The sequence below is a fragment of the Pleurodeles waltl genome, chromosome 1_2 (assembly GCF_031143425.1).
Source record: "Pleurodeles waltl isolate 20211129_DDA chromosome 1_2, aPleWal1.hap1.20221129, whole genome shotgun sequence".
Lineage (NCBI taxonomy): Eukaryota > Metazoa > Chordata > Amphibia > Caudata > Salamandridae > Pleurodeles > Pleurodeles waltl.
The window spans coordinates 1,267,147,269-1,267,170,659 of NC_090437.1; positions in this window are offsets into that span (position 1 = coordinate 1,267,147,269).

A 23,391-nucleotide genomic window follows, 5' to 3' on the forward strand; every position below is an offset into this window, starting at 1 on the left:
TGGAGTCAGAATGTGAGTCTGGGTGTTTGTACATGAGGGATTATCTTGGTACAAATAGTCCATTTCCAGGGCCCCCTCGAGAAGGGTGGGGAGAGACAGAAAACATGGCAGTGGCAGGACTTATGACCTGGGATGGCATGTGCAGGGGATGTCTTGTGAGCAATGCTAGCCATACCTGGGGCACTCGTCTATCCAATTGCTTCTTACATGGATTTCTTGTCACACATACTCCTTGCAAAGATAGCTGATGTCACACTTACTGCTGTCAAGGGTCTGGTCATACATTACTGTTACCAATGCAATAGCACATCCACTGCCTCATGCATAAGGCATTTTCTTTCCTTATTGAATGATGGTGTCTTTGTTGTGTGCCATATGCTGTAATGAACCATGTTGCCAACATGTATGTGTGAAATAGATGTGGTCCTCTGCTATTGCCCTTCAAAAGTGAAATGGACAGGATATATGTCATTTACAGTGTGTGTGAAGTTGGCTGTACATTCATACCCATCAAATCTGATGTGGATTTTTCAGTATCCTAATATGTATTTCTGCAATGCTCCATGAGGCTACACTCTGATTCTGAATCTTAGGGATAACATGTACCTATACTACTGAACCTGGTCCAGTCAGCTGGCTAACTTTGTTGTGAGGTTGACGTTTTTTGAGGGTCAGAAGGTCCATATGCCTGCACATCTGTTGTGTATATGTGTAATTGTCTCAAACCGTATGTGTAGCAATGTGCACTTTCAATATTGTCACGTCAATATGTGTTCTTAGCACAGTCCACTTGCTTATTGGTAGTGGGCAATGTCAGAGCAGGAGTGATGTGAGCTATTGGTACTGCCTCAATGATTCCATGTCACCTTCATTAGAATCATCATCATCATGCTATGTGTCTCATAGTGTTTGACCTGCAGCAAAACACATTTCACAACCCTTACACAGTACGTATTGCTTGGAAGGGTGTTTTATTGAGTGTTATTGATGTGATATTGAAAGATTAATCTTCCAAGTTGTACTGCCAGTTAAGGCCATGTCATTGTCATTATGTTGTTTTCAATTGTTCCCTTGCATCTGTGGACTGGCATCTGTTGTTATTTGGATCTGTCATTTGTCCATAGGTGTGTATCCCATTGGGTCAGGAATTCAAACATGCCTAGCTGTGTCACAACCTCAGTGTCTGCCTGGCCATGTGTCAATGTAGTGGTGTGTGTGTTGTGTGTCCTACAGAGTTGCTGTGCTGTGCGTATATAAGTAGGTTTCTGTACATACCAACAAGTAGGCCATTTCCATATCGTCCATCCTGGAAGTGTTGATTGATGGTGTAGTGCGGAAGATGAATGAATCATGTACACTCCTAGGATACTTTGCCATGATGTTGGTGATCAATACCCGGTGATCGACAATGGCCTGAACATTGATGGAGTGTGTGTGCTTCCTGATGCGGTATAGATGTTCGGTTGCAGCAGGTGGCACAATGCGTACATGTGTGCAGTCAATGGCACCAAGCACGTGTGGGAAGCCGTTGATTTGATAGAAGCCCTGTTTGGTCTCCTGCTGCTTCTGCTGTGTGTTGGGGAAGCTGATGTGGAGGGGTGTGAGGGAGATGATGGCATCCAATACCTTGGGTAGGAAGGCAGAGAATGAGGGCTGTGAGATCCCGGCAACCAAGGCACCAGTGGTTTGAAAGGAGCCACTTGCCAACATGTGGAGGACAGCTAGCAGCTTGGTCTCTGGTGGAATGATGTGGGGTGTCTGCAAGGTGGGTGCCAACTGTGGCTCAATGTTGCGCAGCAGCTGCTGAATGGCTTGACAGTTGAGTCTATACCTCTGGATGATGTATTGTTGCCGGAGTTTCCAGAAGGGTTGTCCTGGTGAGGAATATCCTCTCCTGCCTTCTGCGTTGCCTTTGGGGTCCCTGCTGGTGATGTGGAAGCTGCTGGTGTTGGTCCTGTGCTCTGCGTCTTCGTGCATGCTAGATGAAAAGCACCTCCATGTCTTCCTTTTGGAGCTCTGCTGTTGCTTGTGTGTGTTTTCCTTAAGTAGTGGTGTGTTTGCCCCATTTTAACGCCTGCCCCCACCCAGGCGTAATTTTTTTACGCAAATCGGGCAGTGCGCCATTTTCCGCCTCCGCCTCCCAGCCGTGCAGGATTTTTGTGTGGTAGCATAAATATGGCGCACAGGTGTTTAAGTCATTTTTTGGATGGGAACGCCTACCATGCATGTCATTAACGCAAGGCGGTTTCCCGCATCCAGAAAATGACGCACACGGCGGAATTTTGACGTTCGCGGGGTCGGGCGGCATTGTATAAATATGGTGCAAGGTTTGCGCAGAATGTGCGTCAAAATCTTTGACGCACATTCGGCGCAGACAGAGTATACATATGGCCCTTTGTTTTTGTGAAATCACACAAGTAAGTTCAAAAACTATTGCTAAGAGTGTTGTTTGTTTACTCCAGCATGCACCAGTCTTTCTTTGTACTTTAATTTGATTTTTAATTTGGTGGGTGGCCTGAGTTATTATTTATTTTGCATTTCATTGATTTTTCATATTTTTTAAAGGAAAAAGGTTGCACAGCTCAGTACCTGTCCTTTTCTATATGTTTGTAATATTTGCAATATTATTTTAATATATGGCATAAATTTCCAAAGGGTAATCTAGCCAGTTGCCCAGTACTAGTAGTCATCAGTGCATGAAATAAATATTTCAGTGGTATATGTTTTTAAAACCTCATTTAGGGCAGGGATGGCATGTAATTACATTAAAAATGTTGGATATTTTTTGCATTCCATTTGTTTTGTAAAAAGTGCATACGTTGTTTGGTAGTATATCTAATGACATGGGAGGATGTGTGTACTGTTGTGAAATTGTTATAACTCAGTTAATGTTCGTGTTTTGCATTGTTGAATTAATGTTAGTGTTTTGTTCAGTGTTACAACCATGCCTCCTTATGGCCAGTGTGTGTGTGTGTGTGTGTGTGTGTGTTTGTCATTGTCCACCATTTGTCTTTGTTCTCCATGCTGTGTGCCCAGGGGCTATTTTGTGTAGTCTATGTCAATAGGCCTCTATGTGTTCTTTGTTTTCCATTCCTTCTTCTTCACAGTTGTTTGACCACGCGGCTGGTGGACATTTTCTACATCCTGCCTGAGTGCCTTGCCAAAAGGCTTGCATGTGTTCTTCTTGGTTCCTTGTTGTTGTTGTTTGACCATGTGACTGGCATCCATTTTGTGCATGCAGCCAGTGATCCTTTGCCATAGTATTGCATGTGTTCTTTCTTTGTTCCCCATGCCTCCTTACTCCTTGTTGCTATTATTTGACCATGTTGCGGGTGCCCATTTTGTCCATCCAGCCACTTTTCCCCTTGCCATAGACTTGCTTGTGTTCTTTGTTTGCCATGCCTCGGTAAACCTTGTTGTTCTTTGACCATGTGTCTGGCAACCATTTTGTGCATTCAGCCAGTGTTCCTTTGCCATATGCTTGCATGTGTTCTTTCTCTGTCCTCATGCCTCCTTGCCCCTTGTTCTTGTTGTTTGACCATGTGGCTGGCAGCTATTTTGTGCATGCAACCAATGTTCCTTTGCCATAGTATTGCATGTGTTCTTTCTTTGTTCCCCATGGCTCCTTACTCCTTGTTGTTGTTATTTGACTATGTGGTGGGGGCATTTTTTCCATCCAGCCAGTGTCTCTTTGCCATAGGCTTGCATGTGCTCGTTGTGTGCCATACCTCCTTGCTCCTTGTTGTTGTTTTACCATGTGGCTGGCAGCCATTTTGTGCATCCAGCCAGTGTGACTTTGTGTCTTTTTACATACAAACACCGTTAATTATTGATAATTTGTTGATTTTCAGTCGTATTTTATTTTTATTATTTCTGATTATATTTTTTATTTTTTATTTTTCATTCAATAGTTTATTTCACTTTTTATTTTAATTGTATTCGATTCTGCTTTTTCCTTGAGCCATACATTCACATCCATTACTCCATCCATCCATCCACCAAACATGCAGGGCCACAATACAGCATTAAGGTTATTTAGGTATATAATAATTCAGTCTCCTCATGGACACCCTGGCTGCAGAACACTGTTGACAAAACAGCAGCATAATTCATTTTGTAATGATTAGTCCATTTCCCCTTGACCTCCTTGCTGCCATAGGTTTTTTAAAGGATTATTCCATTTAACCATGCACCTCTCTCTGAATACCCCAAGTGTCTCCTTTAAAACAGATGGAGATAAAACGAAGAGCTATATCTGCATGTTGTGTTGCTGATTTGAAATTAAATTTTATGGTGTGGAGGTGTTGTGTGACTTTGCAATGTTTGATCAAATTGCTATATTATTACATAAGTAACCAACCGCACTAAGAATGCAATTATCTCTACTATTTCAATCAGCAACAATGCCATGTTTCACAAACTACATGTTTTTTTTGCTTGGTTGTTTTTAGGTGCCTAAGAGAAGAGACCTCACATCATGCTCAGTACTGCCAAAGAGACGGCCTTACAGTTACTTCATCCTCAAAACATTTCCGTTTGTGCATCATTGTGTGACTGCCAACTTACAGCTTAAGATAGTCCTAAAGAAAGTTGCTCCCAAGAAAGTGGAGATGTGAACCTGGGTTCAGCACCCCTGCATCAACAACACCACCCCAACCTAAGCCCAAGACCACGTCTGTTAGAGAGGCAGCCACTATAATCAATGCAACACTGATGAGCAGTGACGTTCAATTGGATTAGTCCCTTTTGCAAAGTAGTACCTAGTTGTTTCAAGAAACAGAGTAAAGTGGACAGCAGCTGCAGTGAGCAATAGTGAATCCTCCCGAAGTTGGAGCAGAGCACAAAGTTGAGCTTCCAGCAGAGCAAGAACCACTTCTTTTAGAATCAACGGTTCCGAGATATCCAGCAAGAAAAATGAAGGAAATGACTCCACCATCTTCTCCAAGCACCACTTCTGATGACAGTGACAGAAACATGGGACCCTGGCAGAGTCTGGGAGACGCCAGGAGAAGTAAGGGAAAATAAAGAATCATGGAAGGAGATAGTGATTATGAGGAGGAGTATGATAACGAGCAAGTTATTGTGGAAGCTGGCACAGAGGAGTCCAACATTACTATCCAACCTGCTCTCAGGGATGTGGCACAGGCAGCATCGAAAGCTCCCATATTTGTAAGGCCACAGGAGGACCTTCACCAACCCGTACCTCAGTAGAAGTATGCACTGCAGAGAGGCAGTCGACACACCCACCTACCTCCAGTTCTTCTTCAGGCATTAGCAGTGGCCCAAAAGGAAGGTACTCCTTGCCAGTTTGCTACTTTTTTATGATTAGCAAACAGAAGATGCACATTTGCTCCATTTGCCATGCGAGTGTTCATCGAGGTAAGCCTTACTCACGTTATGGTACAGGATGCCAGATGACCCATATGAAAAAACATCACACAATCCGGTGGGATGAGCACCTTGAAAATGGCTGGACATGGTTGCAGTGGTGGAGGTAAGGAGGTAAGGAGAGCCGTGAAATATCAGCTACAACTGGTCAAAACACCGTGGAAGATGAGGAAGTAAAGGGTGATAGCCTCACTCAGAGCAGATCTGTCCCTAGCAGTGTCACCCGCCACAATGACCTCACAATGGCACAGGAAGACTCAGAGTCAGATGAAGATACCATGGCACTTGGGGACTTCTCCACAATGCATAGTGAATCTACCACCACCTACATCTCAAAAGTCGCCTGTGCTAGTGGCCCCACAAAAGAAGAAAATTCAGGCTACAATTATAGGCATGTTTAGCCAGGAATAGCCCTTTGATCACAACCATCCAATGGCACATTTGTACAATGGGACGCTGGCAAACATTTTAGCGCTGGACCTCCTCCCTTTTGCTTTTGAGGAAGGAGTGGGATTCTTAGAGTTTGTGGCAGCCATCTGCCTGAAATGGAAGGTTCCAAGTTGGACCTATTTCACCATAGCTGAACTATGGACTGAAGTTAACTTGTTTAGTTAGTAATTAACTCCCACTGAAAAAGATGTTTTCTGTCTGTATCTAGGTTTTTGTAGGTAAAATAGGCAATGGCGACCATGCCCTTGTGGTCAATATTGTTGCAGAGAGCAGTAGAGGAAGGGTATAAGTAAACGACATTCACTTTTTTTAGCAGATTTAAAAAACAGGCTACGCTAAAAGACAGCAGTGCGAACTAAAACACTAAAATGACCATTTGAGGCATAAATCAAGTATAATAAATTATCCCCTTTTTATTTGTAACTAATACAAAAAAACACCCTTTCCACCCACAACAGGCCAACCCCCTCCTCAAACAAATAGCCCCGTCCCCAAACTGTCCAATTGAAAGTCCAATATGAAAAGGTTTGGAAAACCCCGTCCCAACTTCCTCTCCACCAACAACAAGTCCCTCCCACCAAAACAAAAGGGCTAAGTAATAGACACTATGTATATGAGTTCGGAGCTGGTCCAGGTTCTGCTCGATTCTAGAGAGCCGGGTCTCCACCTGGTCCATTCGCTGCAGGATACAGTGGAGCAATGCCCTATCAGAGTGGGAGAGGGTGGCAGCAGGTGCAGTCATGGACCTTGACAGTTGGTGGCACTGGTGCCGGCGCCGGCAATGTAGTGCTTCGGGGGCTGGGGATGGCATGCTGCTGAGCTGGGTCGGAGGCAGCTATTTACTCCTCAGCCTCTTACTCCTCCAGGACCACCAGCTGCTGATACACAGCCTCAATGTTCTCCAGCCTCTGCCACCATAGAGAGACTGCTATCTCCTACCTGGTTGGTGGCATCCAGCAGGAATATGTATATTGAGAAAAACACAAAATAAAAAATACAAATTGTAAACAATGCTCTGAACAAACACCTCTTCAAAAGTAGGTAGTAGGTGGTGCAGTAGCAGTACTTTGATGGTCCCCTAGAGACATTAGAATTTTATGTGATTATGATTAAGAGAGTCACAAGGTGAATTGTGTTTGCTTACCCACATATGGCTCACAAAAGAAACACTGACTTTCTGGTGGAAAACAATCAAGGCAGATAAAAAAAACAACACTGATTTAATCTTTTTCTCTTTTAAAGGCTTTTCTAGTAATTAAATAGACACTTTTATTGGAAAAAACAACTGAATTACCTCACAGTTATGAGTAAGAAATTATGCACTACGGAGGACAAGTTGCTGTGCCAAATTAATAGAAGCAATGCTAGCCAGTGCTTTGAGTACTTTGCTACTGTCTGCAACTGGGGCAGCTCTAGTTTACAATGATTTATCTTCCAATGGCCCTGCTCTTCCCCAAATACCTTTTACTTAGTTTCTACCCTGACTCCAAAAAGGCAGATGAATTAATAAGATACATTACACATGTCATGTATAAAAGGCGGATATATTTATTCTGTCTGCCATACGTAGACAGTGGGGACAATGATGTACTGCACTACAGGAAAAAGAACGGGCTATATAGATTATATTTGTCACTTTTGTCAGAGAACCCCTTATGCCAAACTTGAAAGCAAATCGGGCACTTTCTAGTCCCACTTTACTCACTTGCCTCACCTACCACCACTAATTTTTTCCAACATATTCATTTGCTGGACAGTAAGGAAAGGAAAATTGACTTACTCTACTGCAGAGTAAGGCAGAGGGATTAGGCGGAAAGGTCGACGTTTTGATATAGAATAGAGGGATGTCACTGATCGTTGATTCATCATGTGCCTTATTCTGTCACATTAAAGATAATAAAAGTCCAAAGGGAAAAATCTGAACAGGTGTAAAATAAATCTGTTATGGTAAACCATGGAATATATTTTGGAAACACTAGCCAAGAATGGATTTTTCAATTTGTTTGTTAGGCTGGGGCGGAAGAGCATAGGAAAGAGTATAGGAGTGAAGTATTAAGAGATGACTGAGTGGGCAAAGAGAAAATAACACACCTTGTGTGTTTGATTTTCAATGCATTGAATACTTTGTAAATGTTGCATTAACTGAAGCAGACCCACATTGCAGTTCCAACACTGCAGACCCAAATTGAACCATACTACACTTCATGGGTGGCAAAATGCCATGGGCAAGGAGGGGGTTGTTGAATGATAATGATGGGTGGGATACATATCTGCCTTGTTTAACAAATACAGTGAGTCAAGGGATTAGAACACAAATTAAAATACCTCCCAACCTTGAGCCATAGCTTTGATAACCATAAAACGCAAAGTAAGCATGGCAGGTGAGCAGCATGCCCTTCTGCAGATGAGCTCCCTTGTTTATTAATCCAAGAAATTATTCAATCATCCTTTCATTCTTCCTACTATATTCACCCATAACCACCATGATTTAAGCTTTACTTTCTCCCATCCAGTCATTCACCAAAATGCACACTTCTTTATCCATTCAGTAACCACTATGCACCCTTGCTTTCAATCATCCTTTCACCCATTCATCCATTTACCCAGTCCTCACACCCACCCACGCATCCTTTCCTTTTGCTAATTTCACCCATCCTTTCTTTTTACCTTCTGTTCTTTCTAGTTTCCATCAAGCCATCATTCTTAGCATACATTGTGTGATGTCTGCTAAGTTGCAGCTAGAAGAAGCCATAAGTAACTCAACCATTGTCGTAGCTATACCACAGGAGGTTTACAGTCACAATGATGCCCTTGTAGGTAGTAATAATAATTGGCAATCAGCAAGCAATGTGATTTACCACCTTTCATTCCTGCCAGCGCTTCTCCTCTGCTACATCTGCACCGACATCGGAACATGAGCAGACTCCAATGGTGGTTGGTATAGCCAGAGAAAACATTATACAGTTTTTAGATGCCAGGTACTTCCTCTTAATTTCTTTAATAAAAAAATACAACCAGAATACACTTTTGGAGGTCGTTAGGACTGCAATATCTTCTATCAAAAATATCACCCAGGGCATTTTGTTGGCTCACAATTTTTGAAAAGCCAGGTAGTCAAGCCAACCAAAAACGTAATGGAGGAGCAGAGCTATAGCCTATAATGATGATGAATCAGAGTCATTGAAGCGCAATAAAGGAATGGAATAAAAGTGGGCAATGAAAGCAAAAAAAATATAATGCAGTGATAACAGGAATTAAACAAAATAGGGGAGTTGGAAAACAAAGGAGACAGTATAAAAAGTAAACAAGGCAACATTAAAAGTAGTATAATAATAAGCAGAGGTAAATGTTAGGAAAATAAGAACAATATTAAATATTAGGACTTACTGGGATGTGCAGAGCCCTTAGCATTGGCAATGGTGGTCAGCACCCCCCCAGCTCCTGATGGACCCACCTCTGTAGTGTCCGTCTTCTTTCCCTTGGGTGCTGATGTAAGAAATAAAGAAGATAAAAAATAGATGAGTGGTACAGTTAATCTCCACAACCTTATTATATAACAGGCAAATGAAGTAACATTGTACTTAAATCATATCGCCCATGGTACTAGTATGATTGACTATCGTTGAGTTGGCTATACTCCTAAAATCCCTATTTTAAATTTCCTTATCAAAAACTACATTTGGAATTAATGCATTGCAATTGATGATCTTTGATTCTATTCTCATTTCCCAACCCCCTTGATGGGCCAACTCAGTCTCCCTATTTTGCAATGCATAGATACATACTGGTACTGCACATCACTGTTAAATTGCTTTGTACTGTACGAGCAACATAAAGAAAGTCATTGAAAGCGCTAACTCACTGATATCACTAATTCACTATGGTGAAAGGAGAACAGAGGAGTCTGCATTGCAATGGCTTCTTAAATGATCAGCCAAAGTGAGTGCCTACAAGTTCCATGATGTAGCGCCGGGTGTGAGCAGCATGCTCTTCGGAAAAAAAAGTTAGCATTGTAGAACACAATAATATATGTTGGAAAATGGGTTATTGGTAAGGGCAGGTAGGTACCTACACTTAGCAATAGGCCACTAACCTCCACTTAGGTCCAGTTAGGTCTCAGTAAATTAAACCCAGCTCAACCCTTGGTAGCTTGGCAACGAGCGTCAAGGCTTAACTTAGGAGACAGAGGTGGTCATTCTGACCTCGGCGGTAAAAGGCGCCTACCGCCGGTCAGAAATCCTCCATAATCCCGCTGCGGTCGCGGAAACCCGCCACGGTCATTCTGACCCGCAGAAGGCAAACCTCCGAAAATCCGACAGCCACAACAGACCGCCAGACCAGCGGTCGGCGGAAAAGTGGAGGTGACAAAACCTCCACCGTCACGCCAACAGAAATACGCCCATGCCATTACGACCCACGAATCCACGCGGCGGTCATTCAAACGCGGTATTCCATTGGCGGGACACACCGCCGCGGTCAGAATACACACAAACGAACAAAACTCAGCCACATTGGACGATTTGAATCCCACACACCTGATACACATACACACACCACTCCCACACACACAATACAATATAAAACACACACCCACATCACCCACAAACCCCTACGCCAAAAAATTCTGAAAGAAGGCCAGAGCGAGACACCACCATCCACAAACTAGCAGCCACAGCCACTCCACACCATCACCCACACACTATCCACACACAAAACAACACACACCACCACACTCAACACACTTAACTACACATACTCCACCCCACACATCATACACACCACCCCATGGCACCCCAAAGACACCCCCGCTTCACCGACGAAGAACTCAGGGTCATGGTGGAGGAAATCGTTCGGGTAGAGCCCCAGCTGTTCGGCACACAGATACAATACACCAGCATTGCCCGGAGGACGGAGCTATGGCAGCGGATTGTCGACAGGGTCAACGCTGTGGGACAGCACCCCAGAAATCGGGAAGACATCAGGAAGCGATGGAACGACCTACGGGGGAAGGTGCGTTCCATGGTATCCAGGCACAACATCGCCGTGCAGAAGACTGGCGGAGGACCCCCACCTCAACCCCCACAATTTACATCATTGGAGGAGGAAGTCTTGAACATCCTGCATCCTGACGGCCTCGCAGGAGTCGGCGGAGGAATGGATACTGGTAAGTTGAAGCTTCACTACTGCTTCCCCCCCACCTGCATGCCAAATCATACCCCAACCCTCACCCCCATCCTCGAACCCCACCCTCACCCCCACCCCCATCCTCACCCCCACCACCATCCTCACCCCCACCACCATCCTCACCCCCACCCCCAGCACACCTATTCCCTGCCAATGTCTCACCATCACAACCCACACATCCCAAAACCTAGGCCTGCATGCGTCCACTAAGCATGGACACCCATCACCAAAGCATGCCCAATGCATATACACATCCCCCCCACAAGCCACCCTCACCAAAGCCCCCACACACGAATGCCAGCACTTGGGGACACGGGAACCCACAGATACACCCATATGCCACACATTGAAACTATAACCATACCTCTATACCCCTGCAGGACCCGACCGTCAACACACCGCCGCGGAGGGCCCAGAATTCTCCACACCCCCCACCCAAGAGGCCGTCAGCGATGACAGCAGCTCTGTCGACCTGGACACCGATGACCAGCCCGGACCATCGGGGACCTCTGGACAGTCGGTTCCCCTCACACAGGCCCAGGCCACTACAGACCCCAACCCCTCTGGGAACACCAGCACAGCTCCCACCCAGCGGGCCCATGCCTCTGTCTCCAGGGCGCGTCAATCTGCGGTGTGTCTACCACTACAGGGCACCCAGGATAACCCACCACCCCAACAACAACAGGGACCTGGGGGCAGTGGTAGTGGGCACACCGGCCAGGGGGCAGAGGCCCAGGGAAACAGGGCAACTCAGAGGGCAGCTGTGCGACAGGGGGGGGCCGGGCCCAGGGAACCCACTCTCCACGAGGCCCTCACCACCATCATGGGAGCATACAACCGCTCCCAGGAGACGATGGCGACGGTACTGGCCCGGTTCCAGGAGATCCAGGTACTGCAGGAGGAACACTATCGGGGGTACAGGGAGGACATCAGAGCCCTCACCTCCACCCTGGTTACCATGGTAGGGCTGCTGCAGGACCTCGTCAACACCAGGACGGACACTCAACAACACCCAAGGGCCCCTGCCACTAGCCTGGACCAAGAACAGCCAACCACCTCCGCCGGCGCTAGTGGACAGGAGGCCCCCGCACAGCAGCAGCCCACCAGACCCCCACCTCCTGCAGGAGAAGAACCACCCCGCAAGAGGGCCCTGAGATCTCGCAAGAAGACAGAGTAGGATGTCAAGACCCCCGCCAGCAATGGATACCACCTGATGTCATCCCACTGTCCCACATTGTCACCCTGTCCATCCTTGAACTGCCCATGCTCCATCTCTCCACAGGCCTCTGGACAATGCACCTGTGTGACTGTTACTCTGGACTCTGCCATGGACATTCCTTCACCATAGCCCCCACCCACTTGAAACCCCCCATCCCATTTTGAGCACTGAAATAAACACCTATTTTGCACAAAACTATCTGGAGTCTGGCTGTGATTTCAATATATTGTAATTGACATGACAGTGCAAATATGTCCTTGTACATGGTGAAGTCAACAAACAGCTGCCACAAAGCTGTAGTCCATGGGGAAACGAAGCACAGGACTCGTAGTGGGGACCCCAGATCTGAAATAGGGAGGGAAAAGCCACAACTCAGTCATCATACACTGGGGCAAATAGACAGGCAGCAGAGATGCAGGAGAGTAGTTCACATTACTAAATTATCTTTGAATTGTTACCTGTGTCCTATTGGAAGTACTGTTCAATGATTCTGTCCCTGTTGTCTGTTTCAGCCCCGTCGTCTTCCTCCTCGTCACTCTCCTCAGGTTCCACCGCTGCCACAACACCACCGTCTCGACCATCCTCCTGCAGGAAAGGCACCTGGCGTCGCAAAGCCAGGTTGTGAAGCATGCAGCAGGCCACGATGATGTGACACACCTTCTTAGGTGAGTACATTAGGGATCCACCTGTCATATGCAGGCACCGAAACCTGGCCTTTAGGAGGTCAAAGGTGCGTTCGATCACCCTCCTAGTACGCCCATGGGCCTCATTGTACCGTTCCTCTGCCCTGGTCCGGGGATTCCTTACTGGGGTCAGTAGCCACGACAGGTTGGGGTACCCAGAGTCCCCCACTAGCCATACACGGTGTCTCTCTAGCTGTTCCATCACGTAAGGGATGCTGCTATTCCTCAGGATGTAGGCGTCATGCACTGACCCAGGGAATTTGGCATTTACATGCGAGATGTACTGGTCAGCCAAACACACCACCTGGATGTTCATTGAATGGTAACTTTTTCTGTTCCTGTACACCTGCTCCCTGTCTCTTGGGGGAACCAAAGCCACATGGGTCCCATCAATGGCACCAATGACGTTGGGAATATGTCCAAGGGCGTAGAAATCACCCTTCACTGTAGCCAATTCGCCCACCTCAGGGAAAATGATGTAGCTCCTCACGTATTTCATCAGGGCAGACAACACTCTGGATAACACCTTCGAAAACATGGGCTGAGACATCCCAGAAGCAATTCCCACTGTTGTCTGAAATGAACCACTTGCCAAGAAATGGAGTACTGACAGGACCTGCACCAGAGGGGGAATCCCTGTGGGTTGGCGGATGGGGGACATCAGGTCGGGCTCCAGCTGGGCACACAGTTCATGTATAGTGGCACGGTTAAGACGGTAGGTCAGGATAATGTGGCGTTCTTCCATTGTCGACAGGTCCACCAACGGTCGGTACACGGGAGGATTCATCCGTCTCCTCGCCAAACCCAGCGGACGGTGCCTAGGAAGGACAACATGGAGCACACAGTCAAGCAACCCACAGGTACGTACTCACAGCTAGCACAGTAAACGATTCTCTATGCAGTGAATGGCGTGTCTGAGTGGCTATGCAAGGCCTAGGCCTGTGTGACGCAGTTGAAATTGAGCCATGTGGGCCCTGGAAATGGCAGCTGCCTGACCTGTGAAGTGTGACAATGGGATGTGAGGTCAATGCGCTGCCGTGGCACACCGCGGCGGGCGGCGGGCGAAGACCGCAGCGCGAAGCCGCATTGGTTAACATTGAAGCCTATGGGTTTCAGGAGCCAATGGCGAAGGGCGCCGGCGGTGGCGGGACGCACCGCCGCGGTACGCACCGCCGCGGACGTGACCGCCATTTTCTCTCTACTTATCCACTTGCGACTTGAACTTTCACAGGAGAGGACCTATACTGCAAGTGTTGCTGTGACCTCGGTCTGGAAGGGACAATGGCTGCTGCGCCTGGGGAAAGGGCCCCTGCCTTCACTGGAGAGGAGTTGGAGAAACTTGTGGATGGGGTCCTCCCCCAGTATGCGCTACTCTACGGTCCTCCAGACCAACAAGTGAGTTTAATTCAATCTGGATTTGGGGCCACTGGCTGGCTTGGGGGCCTGGCGGGGGGCCTGGCGGGGATGGGGGGCATGTTGGGCCTGGCGGGGGGCATGGCGGGGGGCATGGCGGGGATGGGGGGGCATGTTGGGGCTGGCGGGGGGCCTGGCGGGGATGGGGGGCATGTTGGGCCTGGCGGGGGGCATGGCGGGGGTCCTGGCGGGGATGGGGGGCATGTTGGGCCTGGCGGGGGGCATGGCGGGGGGCATGGCGGGGATGGGGGGGCATGTTGGGGCTGGCGGGGGGCCTGGCGGGGATGGGGGGGGCATGTTGGGGCTGGCGGGGGGCCTGGCGGGGATGGGGGGCATGTTGGGCCTGGCGGGGGGCATGGCGGGGGGCATGGCGGGGGGCCTGGCGGGGATGGGGGGCGTTGGGCCACTGGCAAGGAAAATGCAGACAAACTTGAACGTGGTATTTCTCCCTCCCTGTACGTGTCACATAGGTCCGCGCCCATGAGAAGATCGGGATTTGGCGTGCCATCGCCAAGGAAGTCCGGACCCTGGGGGTCCACCATCGACGGGGCACCCACTGCCGCAAGAGGTGGGAGGACATCCGCCGCGGGACCAAGAAGACCGGCGAGTCTCTGCTGGGGATGGCCTCCCAACGTAGGCGGGGTGCCTGCCGTCAACTGACCCCCCTGATGTCCTGGATCCTGGCGGTGGCCTACCCTGATTTGGATGGGCGCGTGAGGGCAGCACAGCAGACACAAGGGGGTGAGTACAAGCATTATCTACTCTGTTGTCGCGCAGTGGAGGTGTCTGGGTGGGGGAGGAGGGCTGTGGGTCCCCCTAGGCCAGGGCGATATCTGTAGGCTGGGCCCCCCCGTAAGCCCCTGTGTCCCCAGCCACCACCCTCAGTAGTTTATCAGTACAGCCATCCCTGGGCCGTGTCATCCATGGGTGCAGTTGTCAACTCTAGGCGTGTAGGGCATGTTCCACGGAATGCGTAGCGGACCCCAAGTGCGCAACTTAGTGCAGGGGGCATCTGTGTCTGTCTTGTCCGCTAACTGTACCGGAGATCCATGTACTCAATATCCCTTTATTTCTCTCTCCCCCCCCCCCCCTTTTTGTTTGTCTTTCTGTGCTTGTGTGCATCAGCATCATCAGGCGGAGGAGAAGTGGCATCGGGGCAGGAGGGAGCTGCATCTCACATGGCCCAGGAGGGCCATGCCACAGAGTCAGACTGGACCAGTGAGACGGAGGGCGAGGGGAGCTCCACAACGGGGACGACTGGACCCTGCAGCGACACGGACACATCCTCGGAAGGGAGCTCCCTTGCGGGGGTGGCACCATCCGTGCCCCCCGCCATTACAGGTACAGCCGCCACCCAGCGCACCATCTCCGCCCTCCCAGCAGCCCCTCAGCTTTCGCCCCGTGCCCGCTCTGCCAGGAAGCCGGGCATCTCCTTCGCCCCAGGCACCTCAGGCCCTGCCCCTGTTACCCCCGCTGCCCTCAGTGAGGAGGTCATTGACCTCCTCCGAACGCTCATTGTTGGGCAGACTACCCTTTTGAATGCCATCCAGGGGGTGGAGAGGGAGGTTCATCGCAGCAATGCGTACCTGGAGGGCATTCATTCGGGTCAGGCTGCCCATCAGCGATCGTTCCAGGCTCTGGCCTCAGCACTGACGGCAGCCATTGTCCCTGTCTCCTGCCTCCCTCTACTAACTCCCTCCTCCCAGTCTCCTGTTCCTCTGCCTGTCCCACCCACACCATCAGACCAGCCTGCACACACCTCAACACCCAAGAGAAGCTCATCCAAACATAAGCACCACAGATCACGCAGACATTCACACACGCAACATTCCGATGCAGACATGCCAACAGTCACTACCACCTCTGTGACCCCCACCTCCTCGTCTCCCTCCTCCCTCCCTGTGACGTCTACACTCACACCTCCATTCACCTCACCATCAGCCAGTGTTTCCATCACCAGCACACCCTCCACTCCAGTCCGCACACGTGCAGTCACCCCCCCCACTGCCATTTACACGTCCCCTGTGTCCTCTCCCACTGTGTCTGTCACCCCCTCTTCCACACCACACAAACGCAGCCACCCACCCACCCAACAGCCATCCACCTCACGACAGCCTATCCCTCCTGCACCTGCACCCAAAGACAGCAAACGTGACTCACCTACAACCACATCCTCTCCCTCCACTCCCATTCCCACTGTACCTACCACTCTCCATTGTCCCAAGAAACTCTTCCTCGCCACTGCTAACTTCTTTCCTGACCCTGAGCCCCCCCCTCCTTCTCGTCGGGGTAAGAAGAGCACCTCAGCCACCACCAGCCCTGCAGCCCCCTTGACAAGGGTGCAGGGGTATTGGAGCCCACCAGCCCGCATGTCTGGATCTTCGCCCAGCAGCAAGGGGACAGCCAGCCCACCCCCTGGGAAGAGGAGCAGAAGGCGGAAGGGGCGCCGCAGGAGCCCGGCTTCTACATCCCCCCCGGACACCACCCAGAGACAGTCACCAGCCACAGCTCCAAAGGGAGGAAAGGGCCACAGACTCCTGACTAAGGAGGGCAAGGGCAGCAAGTCGGAGAGGTCAGGCAGCAGGCCTGCTGCCCAGGAGGAGCCCACCACCCCCATAGCCGCTGCCCAGGGAGGACCCAGCCCAGCTGGCCAGGAGGGCCCCACCACCCACAGCCCAGGTGGGCATTGAAGGAGCACCATCCCCGCTGCCCAGGAGGGCACCACCAGCCAATGAGCAGTTGGCCATAGACCGGCCGCCGTCTCAAGAACCGCTGAACTGGGCCCCGCCGTCTCAAGCACCGCTCCGCTGGGCCCCGCCGTCTCAAGCACCGCTCCGCTGGGCCCCGCCGTCTCAAGCACCGCTCCGCTGGGCCCCGCCGTCTCAAGAACCGCTGAACTGGGCCCCGCCGTCTCAAGAACCGCTGAACTGGGCCCCGCCGTCTCAAGAACCGCTGAACTGGGCCCCGCCGTCTCAAGCACCGCTCCGCTGGGCCCCGCCGTCTCAAGCACCGCTGAACTGGGCCCCGCCGTCTCAAGAACCGCTGAACTGGGCCCCGCCGTCTCAAGAACCGCTGAACTGGGCCCCGCCGTCTCAAGAACCGCTGAACTGGGCCCCGCCGTCTCAAGCACCGCTCCGCTGGGCCCCGCCGTCTCAAGCACCGCTGAACTGGGCCCCGCCGTCTCAAGAACCGCTGAACTGGGCCCCGCCGTCTCAAGAACCGCTGAACTGGGCCCCGCCGTCTCAAGCACCGCTCCGCTGGGCCCCGCCGTCTCAAGCACCGCTCCGCTGGGCCCCGCCGTCTTAAGAACCGCTCCGCTGGGCCCCGCCGTCTCAAGAACCGCTCCCTTGGGCCCCGCCGTCTCAAGCACCGCTCCGCTGGGCCCCGCCGTCTCAAGAACCGCTGAACTGGGCCCCGCCGTCTCAAGAACCGCTGAACTGGGCCCCGCCGTCTCAAGCACCGCTCCGCTGGGCCCCGCCGTCTCAAGCACCGCTGAACTGGGCCCCGCCGTCTCAAGAACCGCTGAACTGGGCCCCGCCGTCTCAAGAACCGCTGAACTGGGCCCCGCCGTCTCAAGCACCGCTCCGCTGGGCCCCGCCGTCTCAAGCACCGCTCCGCTGGGCCCCGCCGTCTCAAGAACCGCTGAACTGGGCCCCGCCGTCTCAAGAACCGCTGAACTGGGCCCCGCCGTCTCAAGCACCGCTCCGCTGGGCCCCGCCGTCTCAAGCACCGCTGAACTGGGCCCCGCCGTCTCAAGAACCGCTGAACTGGGCCCCGCCGTCTCAAGAACCGCTGAACTGGGCCCGCCGTCTCAAGCACCGCTCCGCTGGGCCCCGCCGTCTCAAGCACCGCTCCGCTGGGCCCCGCCGTCTCAAGAACCGCTGAACTGGGCCCTTCAAGGCAAGACCCGCTGAACTGGGCCCTTCAAGGCAAGAGGCGCTGAACTGGGCCCTTCCAGGCAAGAACCGCTGGCCCTTTGGCAGACGTGGCAGGGCAGGATCTGTCTCGGGCAGGGCTGCAGGATGTCCTCTGGCCAACATGCCTCCTCCAGTGGCAGTGGGGTCTGTTATGGACTGTTTGGACTGTGGCTTTGCACTCCCCAGGATGGCCCAGTGGGCAGGCCACCCACTGTATGGACTGTATGGACTGTGGCTTTGCACTCCCCAGGATGGCCCAGTGGGCAGGCCACCCACTGTATGGACTGTATGGACTGTGGCTTTGCACTCCCCAGGATGGCCCAGTGGTCATGGAGTCCCCTCGTGGATCTGGCGTCGTGTACTCAAGTGGCTGAGGTGCCCCCCCTTCCTTTCCCCCTGAGGTGCCTGTCCTATTTTCTTTCTGATGCCCCTGCAGTGTTCTCTCCGTGGAGTTCTTGTCGTGGGACTGGGCCTTGCCCCTTTGCACAGGACCCCTGTGGTCCACGGACAGTGGTTGGACTACATTTAGTAGCTGTATATATTTTGTACATAGTTTATTTATTTATTGGGATTACTGGTGTCCATATTTCAATATATCTGCCCGTTTATGATCTCTTCTTTTGGTCTTTGCATTATTTCGGGGGGGGGGGGGTTTGTGGGTTGTGACAGTGATCTGTGGGAATGCATTGATGTGTGTGTTGTAGTGGGTGTGGGTGGGTGGGTGTGTGCCGGTAATCTTTTCCCTCCCCTGTGTCGTAGGTGCAGTACTCACCGATGTCTTCCGCGCCGCCGGGCGTGCTCCTGGTATATGAGCAGGTATAGGAGTGCGGGGATGACCTGCAGCTCGGGTTCCATACTGCCGGAATCTCGCGTGGAGTGCGTAGAGGTGAGCGTTTTCCCGTTCGTAGTCTGTTTCCGCCGTGTTTTTATCGGCGGTGCTCCCGCCCCGGAAAAGGTGGCGGATTGGTGGGTCGTGATAGGGTGGGCAGTACATTGTCTGCCGCCTGGCTGTTGGCGGGGACCGCCGCGCTGTTTGTTTGTTCCGCCGTGGCGGGCGGAGTGTTAATGCGGCGGGCTGTGTTGGCGGTTCCCGCCAGGGTCAGAATTGCATATTTTGGACCGCCGGCCTGTTGGCGGCTTGGCCGCCGCATTATCACCGACCGCCAGGGTCAGAATGAGGGCCAGAGTGTAAAGCATTCAAATATCACAAAACAGTAATTAAATAAAACACAGGAAACAGTTTAAAAATCCAAAACCAATTTATAAAAATAGATTATATTTTTATCTTTAAAATGACACCAAAACGAATAAAATCGGATAAGGGGAACCGGAGATATGAATTTTTAAAGATTTTTTTTTTTTTTAGCACCTAGAAACAAAAAGTGCCAATCGGGTCATCTGGTTTCACCTCGACCGGGGCAAAGTCAAAGTTTAAGGCCGACCGCGATGGAGCTCTGCTCGGCTACAGGTCGCGGGAGGCCTCGGTTAAAAGTTTACCTTCACACTAATGGGGTCACTCACGCGGCCCCCATTCTGACATTCCCGCTGGGCCGGCGGGCGCAAACCAAGTTTGTGCCCGCCGGCCCAGCGGGAATGAGGCCGCAACACAGAAGCCGGCAGTGTTGCGGCCATGCGAAGGGTGCAGTCGCACCCGTCGCGCTTTTCACTGTCTGCTAGGCAGACAGTGAAAAGCTGGCCGGGGCCCTGTTAGGGGGCCCCTGCACTGCCCATGCCAGTGGCATGGGCAGTGCAGGGGCCCCCAGGGGCCCCTGGACACCCCTTACCGCCAGCCTCTTCCTGGCGGTGAAAACCACCAAAAACAGGCTGGCGGTAAGGGGGTCATAATCCCCAGGGCAGTGCTGCAAGCAGCGCTGCCCTGGCGGATTATCGCCGCCGGGGCAGAAATGGCGGAAAACCGCCGGCCCCGGCGGTCCGACCGCGGCTTTACCGCCGCGGTCAGAATGGGGAAAAAAGCACCGCCAGCCTGTTGGCGGTGCTTTCAGTCATACTAGCCCTGGCGGTCTCGGACCGCCAGGATCAGAATGACCCCCTTAGTCTTTTTTTCGAAGTTTTTCTTCAGCGGGATGAACCTGCCAGTCCAATCCGACCTCCTGGAGCCCTTCTCCGAATACGCGATGCTTGAATCCTCGGTGGAGATTTTTACCTTCGGACTTAGTCGTTTTTTCGAGGTGAAAATCCTTCGACCGGGGTAAACCTGGATCTTGATCCGACGTCCATGGAGCCCTCCTCGGATACGCTGGCTGGGAGGTCCCGGTCAACTTTTTACCTTCGGACTTAGTCTCTTTTTCGGAGATTTTCTTTACCGGGACGAACCAGCAAATCAGGCCGGGAAGCGGTTGAGGCAAGCCGGCTAGAGTTGCAGCGGCGGGTTGGTCCCTCTATGGAGCTTTTTTACAAAAGTTGTCCAAACTTCTCCAAACTTCTGGGGCTTCTCCCAGATGTATTTTAAGGTTCTTTTGGGGTCCACAGCTCACCCCAAGGGTCCAGAAGTTCTGAGATGGTCCTTGGGGGGTGCGGACTACAATTCCCAAAATGCACCTGTCGCAAACTCCTTTTTGGTCACTGGACAGTGGTCAGCTGGTCGCTTTCTTCAGGAGTTGGTGCAGGGGACTCTGGATAACAATTTGTCACCTGTAGCAAACAGGGAGTCCCTCCTTGAACCAGTTGAAGCCAGGCAAAGTCCTTCTTGTGGTGAAGCCCAAGTGTGCAGCTGGTGCAGTCCTTCTGAGTGCAGGTTCCAGATGCAGGCCAGGGGTCCAGCAGGGCAGTCCTTCTTCTCCTTTGGTTCTTCCTTGTTGGAATCTGATGGGGATCCGAGGTGTGGGTGCAGGTCTGCCAGTTTTATCCTTGCTCCTGGGTGAAAAGCAGGGGGGTCCTGGTTCTCCAATCAGGTGCAGGGTCCTTCCCCCTGTGATGACCACTTCCTGGGAAGTGTGGCAAAAATCAATCCCAGGAGGCAACATTCTCTAAAAATCCATCATGGCTGAATCTGATTTTTGGAGGTTACATCTGGCTGAGCCCACTCACTGATGTGGCTAAAAATCATAAACACACCCCTCTCCTGCCTTCTCCTAATCTAATCAAGGGGGCACCTAGCTGTCTGGGGTTGCAGGATGTGGGGGTGTTGCTGGGTTGCTCCAAATGTCCTTCTCTGCCTTTGAAGACCAGTTTGGCAGCCCTCCCCCTTCCTGCCTCTCCATCTGCTGAGGGGAGATTCCTTCCCACAGGCACATTCCTTTGTGTGAAGCCAGGCCACTTCACACCTCATCAAGGCAGCTTGGCCAAGCTGCTAGAGGCTGGCCAATCAGAGCACAGCAGCAAAAACAATGCAGGGCTGAAATTGGCAACTTTTCAGGTAAAGTTTAAAACTCTTTACCTGAACAATTTATATTAAATCCAACAACTGGAAGTTGTGGGATTTATTACAACAATGAATTTGATACCAAATTCTTGGTATGCATCATTTAAGGAGACTTTAAACATTAAAATTAAGTCTCCCCATTCTAGCCTATAGAGGACATTCACTACAATGAGGGAAAAACGAATTTGACTGTTTTTACCTCACCAGGGCTTATAAGACTATTTTTATAAGGCCCCTGCTTATAGTTACATGGCACCCAGCCCTAGGGGCACATAGGGCACACCTTAGGGGTGACGTATATGTAAAAATAAGGTAGTTTAAGACTGTGGAACTACTTTTAATTCTAAAGTCGAATTTGCATATAACTTTAATTTAAAAGCAGCCAGCAAGGCAGGCCTGCCTTTAAAATGACACTGGGCACCTCAGCAGTGCACCTATGGGTGCACTACCTATGCTGTGGTCCCTAAACCTACATGCCCTACCATATACTAGGGACTTATAGGTAGGTTTACTTAGCCAATTAAAATTAGCCTAATTTGCATATCCATTTTACACAGAGCACAGGATCTGGGACTGGTTAGCAGTACCCAGGGCACCATCAGAGTCAGGAAAACACCAGCAAAAAGAGGAAAATGGGGGCAAAAAGTTAGGGGGCCTCTGCGATCAGCCCTGTTTTCTCACGATATAGTTAATACTCACCGAGCCCTGGAATCTCCACACCTGGCAGGTCAAGCAAGTCCAACTCGCTTTCAATGATATCCGTCCAGTGGTGCGTCAGCTGCTGGGTGGTGTGCTGGACTTGGGTGGTGTCCCGAACACACCTGTGCACAATATCCCAAAGCAGCCACAGGGATAACAGCTGCGTGGAGGGGAGGTGGTGCTGCACATAGAAAACCAGTGTTGCCACCTCCTCTTCACAAAAGATTTGCCAGGGCTGCACCCTTTGGCAGGGCTGCCGCCCACAAGGTAGATGGATGCTGCTGGCTGTCCAGGGGGGCCTGGGGCTGCCAGTCCCCTGTTCGCCGGCACAGCCTTACTCTGCCATGTTGCTGGGTGGTGGGGTGAGGAAGAGAAACAGGAGGAGAAGGAAGAAAGAAAAAACTAAGGCCCTCATTACAACATTGGCGGTAAAAGGCGCTTACCGCCGTGCAGAAGACCGGCAATACACCGCCGCTGGGGCGGTATTCTGCCACAGCTATTACGACACACATCCGCCGAAATTCAGACACCCACACAACACCGCCACACCAAAGGTCAGTGATAAACTGGCGGAAACCAATCCTCCACCTCCACGCCAACAGAAACACGCCCATGCTATTACGACCCACGAATCCACCCACGAATCCACGCTCAAAATACACACACATCTCCAAAACACCACCACATTGGACAATTACAAATACACACACCTGATACACATACACACACCACTCCCACACACCCAACACAATATAAAACACACACCCACATCACCCACAAACCCCTACGACCAAAAAATCACGAACGAAGGCCAGAGAGAGAGCACAGAATAGACAACCCCATCACACAGAGGCACACAAAACCATCACCCACACAACATCCACGCACAAAACACCAAACACCACTACACTCACCACACTCATCACCACATACACCACCCCACACATCACACACACCACCCCATGTCACCCCAAAGACACCCCCGCTTCTCCGAGGAGGAGCTCAGGGTCATGGTGGAGGAAATCGTCCGGGTAGAGCCACAGCTATTTGGCTCAC